This window comes from Pinus tabuliformis, chromosome 2_1 (assembly GCF_031772625.1).
Source record: "Pinus tabuliformis cultivar Carrire ecotype Pingquan chromosome 2_1, CPIR1, whole genome shotgun sequence".
In the NCBI taxonomy this organism is placed as follows: domain Eukaryota; kingdom Viridiplantae; phylum Streptophyta; class Pinopsida; order Pinales; family Pinaceae; genus Pinus; species Pinus tabuliformis.
This window is the reverse complement of record NC_142299.1, coordinates 896,098,101-896,106,222: the sequence shown is the minus strand read 5'-3', so window position 1 is coordinate 896,106,222 and position 8,122 is coordinate 896,098,101. Positions and strand designations below refer to the sequence as shown.

The 8,122-nt window shown below is 30.3% G+C and overlaps 1 long non-coding RNA gene across 1 annotated transcript; it reads right to left on the bottom strand.

The window, feature by feature from the left end:
- Positions 1-5,719: 5,719 nt before the first annotated feature.
- LOC149203536 (uncharacterized) lies at positions 5,720-6,593 on the bottom strand. The gene is made up of 2 exons (XR_016253627.1): positions 6,258-6,593; positions 5,720-6,147 (listed from the first exon to the last, which is right to left on the bottom strand). It is a non-coding gene; the product is annotated as an uncharacterized LOC149203536 (long non-coding RNA).
- Between the last annotated feature and the right edge of the window lie 1,529 nt (positions 6,594-8,122).

Here is an 8,122-nt window from a genome sequence, read left to right as displayed (position 1 = left end):
CCATAAAAAATTGTCTATTCAATACTTTACACCAATAAGAAAATGGAATTTTTGAATTTAATTACAAACTATTTGTGTTTATGGTACATAGTAATTAATATATAATGTTATTTTACAAATTAGTTATATTTATTGTACATAGTCATTAGTGATATAGTACATAGTAATTAATAATAAATTACACAAAAGTCAATTCTTGCCATCATTACACAATAAGAGGGGAGACATTTCAACCAATCATATTTGAGATAAATATAAATAAATTTAATTTCATATTGTTAGACTCTGGATAGATTTTAATTTTTTTTAGTCAAAGAAAAACTAATAACGAGTCAATGAAAAACTCAACGAGCAAGTATAATAATAGATGACATGTTTTCAATGGCTATTAAAAGACAAAAAACTTTGCAGAAGATCACTCATTTAAAAAATGCCTTCGGTGTAATTAATGAATGGAGTCTACGTTTAGGCTTATGCTTCATCTTGTTGGTCAGTTTTTATGGTTTAACATGCAATTATTAATCATTTATATTAAGGGTATATTTTTATATTTTAAATATTAAGTAGTATATTATATTTTGATTAATTGAATTTAGTTTAGTGGTTTTGAAAGTTCTAGTGTTATTTTTATATGTACCAATGTAGATCTATCTTAATCACATATCTAATATTTTAATCACAGATCTAATATGAGCTCAGAGGGATCGAAAGATCTATCTTAATCACATATCTAATATGAGTTGAGAGAGATTCAATTTCTTTGGGTATAAACTTATTTTGTAATGAAAAAAAAATGTGTAATTTTTTATTGTTTAAATTGTATTTTTTAATATTATAGAGATTATATAACATGTGCATTGAGCCATTTTATTAGCACACATTAAACTTATTTTATTGTTATTAATATATTTTTAAGTATAGGTCAATATTAATTCATATTGAAATATTTTATTATATAAAACAATAAAATATTTTCTTTTAACATTATTTTTCTATAGATAGATATATATGAAGTTGATATCCCGTGTTAAAAATCTTATTTACACATAGCCTTCACATTGTGCTGTAAATGAGCCATATTGAAATATTTTATTCTATACAACATTAAAATATTTTCTTTTAACATTATTTTTCTATATATAGATATATATGGAGTTGATATCACGTGTTATTTACACATGACCTTTTTACATTTGTGTTGCAGAATAATAAGCCTCTTAGCGTAATAAGCCTTTTCACATGGTGTTGACCATTTTTACATTGTGTTGTAGAATAAGCCTCTCAATAATAAAATTTGGACAATCAGGATGTTGAATTTTTTATGAGTATATTTTTATACCGGTAAAATATATTGTAATTATTTAGAAAGTAAAGAATAATTGATATATATATATATATATATATATATATATTATATATATATATATATAATATATTAAAAATAATAAACATTGCAATAATATTATTATGTATTTGAATGATTTTGCCCTTAATAATAAGTATCATAAATATCATTTTTCTACGAAATATACTTTGTTTTTAATATAAAAAATTATAAATAAGGGATTGTTAATATGATCATTTTATTAAGTATTGGAGGTTTTAGCAATGCATTATATTATATATCATTTTTTGGGATTTTTTTTTTAATTAATTATTATAATAAATATTTTAATTCATATTAATATATATTTGAATGAAAGGTTTGGAATAAGTAACATTTTTACCACAAAATGCTTTAACAAAGCATTTGTCACTATCTATTCTACTCCTATGTAGGCGACTATTTTAATTAATTGAATATTCTATGTTTTTTAATATAGTAACATTATATTATACTACCTTATAATTATTCTCGTGGGGGATTATTCTATTAACAAATAGTTTTTGCATAAGATGACAGGTATAAAGAAGCAACCCTGCATATTACACTTCACTAGCAATTTTGCTAAGGTGAACAAAGTGAAGATATTTTTTTGTGAGTTACTTTATTTGTAAGTGGGTTGGGTTATATTGATCTCCAAATTTTGTTTTCAATTTGAAAGTTTTTATTGCTTATTTTAAAAATAAAATTACAAAAGCAAAAGCCACCTAGTATATAGTTTTTAGATTCTTTGGTTGAAATTATATGTGGGAAGGCTAAATTATTAAAAAAAAACATTAAAATTTCAATTATATTTTTATATTAAAATGAATTGAAAATTTTGAAAAAGTTTTTAGTTATAGTTAAGTTACAAAAACAATTATTTAATATGATTTACTAATTAAACTCATGTAATTTGATTGGTTAAATATTAAATGAAATAATATCCTTATTTGAACCTAGGTCTTTCAAATTTCAATGATTTCACATTTTTCAAATTAACCAATTAAAGACAAACCTAGGTCTTTTGAATTTCAACGTCTCAAATTGACCAATTAAGCTACCCTAAGACAAGTAAAAGTTCTTGTTTAAAATTTCAATTATATTTTTATTTAAAAATAAATAAATGTATTAAGATATTTATATATTTATATATTTACATTTTAAATCACAATTTTATTTAACATAAAAAAAATTCATTAAAAGTTTTATTAGGTGGGTTATGATATAGATATGAAGTATTTTATATATTGAGAATTTCAGTTTTGCCAATAATAAAAATAAATTTATTTTGACATATATATTTCCATGAGCAATAACATATTGAACTTTCCATCCATATATAATAATCAATTTTAAAATTGAATTGAAAAAAAAAAATATGGTTTTTTCATCTAGATTAAAATATTATGTTATTATGTTATATAAAAAAACTTTAAAATAAAAATAATATCAAAAAATCAAAAATAGTGTTAATAAATAATTTAAATATTATATTAATTCATAAAATAAAATAAAATAAGAAATTAAAGATTATTTTTCATATAAATATTATCTCTTAAATTTAATCAGAAATTAAAGATTATTTTTCATATAAATATTATCTCTTAAATTTAATCAGAAATTAAAGATTATTTTTCATATAAATATTATCTCTTAAATTTAATCAGTATTTTTTTTAAATATGATTATACAAAATATTGTAAAAATAATAAAAAAAATAAACTTTTTAACTTCAAATTGTAAAAATGAGGGTTTGATTTAAGAGATTATTCATTAAACTTCAACAACATTTGTGCCAGCAACTTATCTAGCTAATTTATTTTAGCGCAAATTGATGAATAATGAAATATTATAATTGTTTCAATCTTTCACAAATTAAAGGCAATCGAAAGACACTTATTTTCAAAGTAACCGTGAAAAAGGTTCGGCAAACTTTGAAGGTTACACAGGATAGGCAAAAAGCTTATGCCCATAACAAGAAGGACTTATCGAGAATTCCAAGTAGGAGATCATGTCTATGTGTGAATTAAACCCAAGAGAAGTACTCTCAGATGGGGAAGGTGTGTCAAATTAGCTCCCCGGTTCTGTTGTCCCTTCCAAATCTTAGATAGGGTAAGATCGGTTGCATATCAACTTGCACTACCCAGTGACATTCGAGTGCATAAAGTATTTCATGTTTCCTTTTAAAAGAAGTATATATATGATCATCGGCCACATCATAAATTGGCAAGATATTCAGGTAAAGGAATATTGGAGTATATGTATGTGCGTAATTTTTTTCTCTGGATATATGTTTAGATATGCCAGGTTTATGACAGTTGGATGATGACAGGTCGAACCGAAGGAGAAGTCCTGGTAGAGCCCCTGCACATACTTGATCAGAGAGAAGATCAGAAGTAACGTTGCGGAGGCGAGCTATCATCCTGGTTAAAGTGCAATGGAAGCACTTTAGCCCGAGGAAGCCACTTGGGAGGATACAGATTTTATACAGGAGGCTGGACTATTCCAGAAGCAGCTGGAAGATTAAACACCGAGGACGACGTTCCACCTAAGAGGGGAAGATGTAACACCCCCAGAGGTAGAAGTAAAAACTAAAATTATTGTTGTTAGTATTTTACTTTTAAATTTTTGTAATTACGAAAGGAAATAGAAAAAGAACAGTTACAATAGATAAATAATGAATTTATTTTGTGTAATTCTGGAAATGGTTAAGAGTCATAACAGAATGAAGATTTCAGGATAATCTAAAGAAAGTTTGGGAAAATAGTTGGAGGCAGTTATTATTTAGTTTCCTTTCTTCTAAGTCCTGGAGATAAAAAGGGCTCTTGAGGGACGAATAGGGGGTTGGCCACCAGAGGGAGGAACCACCTGAAGAAAAAGGATATGTGAAAACTACAAGAGTATTTCCAGAGCTGGTTTGGACCAGTGGAAATTTCTCCAGTCAGATTGATTTCTGAGAAGTTCCAGACTAGACTGGGGTCTTGAGGTTTGGAAGTATAACCTTGACAGGTTACATCCAACTATGCCAAACGATTGCTAGGGGGGAATCTAGACGTAATTGCCAGTTCCATTGGAAGGGCGGACTGGTCTCATTCTGGTTCCAAACTCTTAATCATCTAAGGAATTTCAGATAAGTACATTACTCATTGTTCTGATGATAGAATAAGTTTTTAATAATGTGTGACACTGTGAATTCATTTATGAATGGGAAGCAGTAAAGGTTTGGTTGTTACTTTTCAGAAGATTTCTTGTAGTTCTTTCTTTGGTTTGGTCGTTACTTTTCAAAAGATTTCTTGTAGTTCTTTCTTATATGGAAGTTAGCTAGTAGTAAAGGTTTAATGGTTGGTACAGACCAACAGTGTGTGCCAGTCAATAAGTCAATCCTTGTTAAGGGAAGACTATAGACAATGTTGTTGATAATAAAATGCATAATCTGTTATTGTTGTTAAAAGATATGTTGAGCTAAGAAGGTGTCTTACTATTGGTTAAGGAATTTCCAAATTAAAATATGATTGTTCCTAATAGTAACTAGGTGAAAGGATTTTACTAGAGTTATGAGCTCTGAGAATAAAATTCTTTCAATTACAAGTATTATTTCTCTATTACAAAAAACATTTTTGCATGACATATGCTAAGAATGAAAATAAGCATGTAGACAAATACAAGTACAATTTATGATTACTTGTGTTCGATTAGAACAATTAGCAGATAGAGACTTTTAAATGAAATGTGAACATAAATTATACCATTATGTGTTCTGGTTAACAAAGCTCAAATTTATATTTAGGCCATAGTAATGGAACACCGAATTGTCCTACCCGGATTTACCTCCTGACCAGTCCCCTTAGGACAACAAGGAAGTGGTTCCAAGCGGAAGGGAGTGGTTCTAAGTGGATGAATGTAGAACCTGAAACTCACATTTTAAAAGAAAGGAAACTCAGGTATTGGGTGCGGCTTTTAAGCTGTGAGAAAATTAACTCATAGGACTTGGAGTTGACTCCATAGTCGACCAATAGCCAAGACAAGAACTAGAAATACACAGCAATTCTGGAAAGTAACTGGTGAACATCAACGTTGTAAACACCTATGAAATGCTAAGTTGGATAAACAATGTTGGAAACACCTGTGAAATGTCTCAAGCCAGAGATGTAGGTACAAAGCAAGGGTTAAATGACAGCCTTGACCTTAACAACAAGGGGAGTCTCACCGCCATTTCTAACTATGTATGCAACGAAAATCAATAGCTCGAGGGAAGCCTTTACAATTTACAAGAAATAAAATTAAGACAAGTTGGTTTGGTTGCAACAGAATGGTAAGTAACTATCCATTCAATTTATTAAGCAAACAGTAGTATTAATGAGGACAATAACTTCTTTAATTAAAAGAACAAGTACATATATCTGATACATTCCATTATGAACAACAGTATTATATAAATTAGGAACATCACTGTAAACAGTCAAGTATGGTAACCATAACTAGAGAGTATAAAAACCCTCAACGCAATCTAGCTAAAGGAGAGCTTGGTCTGTAAACCCTCATATGATATTATGAGAAAAGACTGGCAGGATAAAACGAAAATTCAATAATTAACCAAATACAGGGTAAGAACCCGAGGGTTTTCCCGCATTCCAAGCACGGGACCATAGTCCTCTGAGGACCATCGACAAGTCGAATTGCAACAAAAAACCAAGAGCTATGTGATTGCCAACCTTGTAGCGTAGAACCAACGTTGTTGGATAGATGTTAGAGCCCACGAATTTAGTGGTTGTCATGTTAACCTGTAAATGCAACCAACCTGTAGGTTAAGTTCAATAAGTATAACTCGGCCAAAGAAAAATGAAGGAAGCTGGTTAAATAAATGTTAAAAAAAACAAACTTAAACCATTACCTGTGCCGACGATGAATGAAGAAACCCCATGTAGTAAAAGATTGTATGCATTATTGCAATGTGGCGTCCAAGCTGAATACGGAGTGGAATGGAATTGAGGGGTTGAGGTATGTCAAGTTTGCAGAGGCTTCACGCTCCTCCTGCCAAAGAAAGGCAATCATGGAATGAGGGTGAAGAGCTAAATTACGCAATGGAGGGGGAAAATGAGGCATGTATGCAGCAACCCAACAAACAATTACCCTAACCCTTTCGCAAATGATTCTAGCCATGGACGAACACAAGACGAGACCATCATTGGATCACTGCCATGTGGCGATAGGAGGGGTGCACACCTGGTGGTGAGCTTCGAAATGCGAGGTCCACCGAGAGTTAGTTAAGAGCTTAGTACTGTAAGTAACTCCCCACTGTAAATGCATTGAAAACGCACACCTAACCTTATGTACATGAATCCCATTGTGGAATGTATTAAAGCCGTGTATAACTTTGGTTAATGTGTTGCTTAAACTAGATAGTGGGAGGTGTACATTTCATTTCAACTGTCCCAAATTAACCATTACGTGACTAATTGCAATTAATTAGTAAGTGAAGCGCGGTCATTTTATATAAACAAAACAAAAAAATTGTTATTGTATTGTTTGAGTTAATTTGTATGTTACATGTAGGAGTAGTAGAGGTACAAATATAGATCTATTTTAAATACAGATCTAACATGAGCCCAGAAAGATCCAATTTCTTGAAGTGCAAATTTTTTTATGAGTCCATATTATTTAAAAATTTATATAATTATTTAATTTAAAAAAAAAATTGACAAAGGTAAACAAAATTTAAACTTTGATGATGTTACACATTATACTGTGCTATAGAATGAACCTCTCAACTTAATAATTAAATGTTACAGACTAAATACACTTAACAATACGAATAATAGTATCACAATGCTGGGCTAAGAGGTAAGATCCTGCAACCCCGACGAAATTGGAGTTCCCTTCCGAGTGACACTGATAGATATGGGGTTCTGATAAAGATGCCTAATATACCCGCCAAATTCTATTTCTGTTTTTGGGAGCGTTGCACTTGCTAAAAGGAAAAAAGGACACCATACCCTAAATAACCTACACCACTCATCTCTATACATACCAATTATTCTATCTCTGTACATACAAATTATTCTATATTTGAAAATCTTAATTACTAATTATATACAAACATAACAACTTAATTACTAATCTAATTACTAATCAAACATAAACATAAATTTATATCTAATTCATGAACTATAATAACATTTTAATAGGCTCCTCTCAAATCAGAAAACGTTATATCTCTACAGCTAAATCTTGAATATCCTGAATATAAAGAGTTTAGGTGTTGTAACTATAAATAAGAAGGCGAGGTAAAGGGCCAGAACCAGAAAAATTGCTCAAATTTCAAATCTTGGCCCAATACATTCCCCAACCTAAAATTGCTTAAGCATTCTTGTATATATAAGCAATTCAAATTAAAAAACTGACTTGCTCCTAATTCCAGAGATGTTCATCTTGTGTCACTTCACGGCAGCGGGTAACTAGTCTGCCATAGGGCATTAAATGCCCAGGGAGATGCAGGCTGGATAGCCCGCTAACACGCAAATTCCCCTCTCTTATTTAGTGCCCAGTTTCCGAATTTGCATGTTAACGAGCTATCCAGCCTGCATCTCCCTAAGCATTTAATGCCCTATGACAAGCTGGTTAGCCGCTGCCGTCACTTCACCCATCGATAGACTATGCTCATCTACTGTTAGTGCACCTCTCAATAGACTTCCCATTAAATGCGAGCATAGGTGGAATTAGTAGATAGTATGTGAAATAATTTGGATGCATCTAGCC